Source organism: Sinocyclocheilus rhinocerous, unplaced genomic scaffold, assembly GCF_001515625.1.
Source record: "Sinocyclocheilus rhinocerous isolate Xijiao unplaced genomic scaffold, SAMN03320098_v1.1 scaffold34499, whole genome shotgun sequence".
Lineage (NCBI taxonomy): Eukaryota > Metazoa > Chordata > Actinopteri > Cypriniformes > Cyprinidae > Sinocyclocheilus > Sinocyclocheilus rhinocerous.
This window is the reverse complement of record NW_015636408.1, coordinates 1-562: the sequence shown is the minus strand read 5'-3', so window position 1 is coordinate 562 and position 562 is coordinate 1. Positions and strand designations below refer to the sequence as shown.

Below are 562 nucleotides of genomic sequence, written 5' to 3'. Positions count from 1 at the left end.
CTCCACTAGAAACCACAGTCTGCTCACTAGAGAGTCTTCACACGAGTGTCCCTTCCTGCAAGAAAACAAATTAGAAGTGTGAAGACCAATTAAAAAAAAACTCAGTTCCTCTAAATCAAGTTAAGCCAAGAACTCACTCTTCCTGCCGCAGCTTTGCTCACAGGAGCCAGAAGATGGATGGCACACCGCAGTACTACAGTGGATGAAGATCTGACGGAGGAAAGAGGGTCAAGTCATAGAATCTATAAGGAGTAAAATTAAAGGTTCAAGTAAGGGGGGAGCATACGGTTTCCTGCAGAGGGCAGCTCCTTTCCTGCAGAGGAGCCAGTGACGCTGGATCCACAAATGTGAACATCTTCACAATAAAGCGCTTGTAGTGGGTTGGGAAGTGAAGACCAGATGATCCAGTCACTGGAACCAATGTAGTCAGGTAACGGTCATCCTGGTAAGGGCATCTGAAAGGGAAGAGGAGGTCAGAAAATCCCCAGACTAGCAGGATAACACTTGTCATTACACGCACCCATCATCCAGAAGGTCCCACTGAGGTAGACTGAGTGGACTG

The 562-nt window shown here is 47.3% G+C and overlaps 2 long non-coding RNA genes across 2 annotated transcripts; both read right to left on the bottom strand.

The window, feature by feature from the left end:
• Nucleotides 1–39: 39 nt before the first annotated feature.
• LOC107747757 (uncharacterized) lies at nucleotides 40–302 on the bottom strand. Its single transcript, XR_001640837.1, has 3 exons — nucleotides 287–302; nucleotides 138–210; nucleotides 40–55 (listed from the first exon to the last, which is right to left on the bottom strand). It is a non-coding gene; the product is annotated as an uncharacterized LOC107747757 (long non-coding RNA).
• A 22-nt stretch (nucleotides 303–324) lies between these two features.
• LOC107747758 (uncharacterized) lies at nucleotides 325–562 on the bottom strand. The gene is made up of 2 exons (XR_001640838.1): nucleotides 521–562; nucleotides 325–455 (listed from the first exon to the last, which is right to left on the bottom strand). It is a non-coding gene; the product is annotated as an uncharacterized LOC107747758 (long non-coding RNA).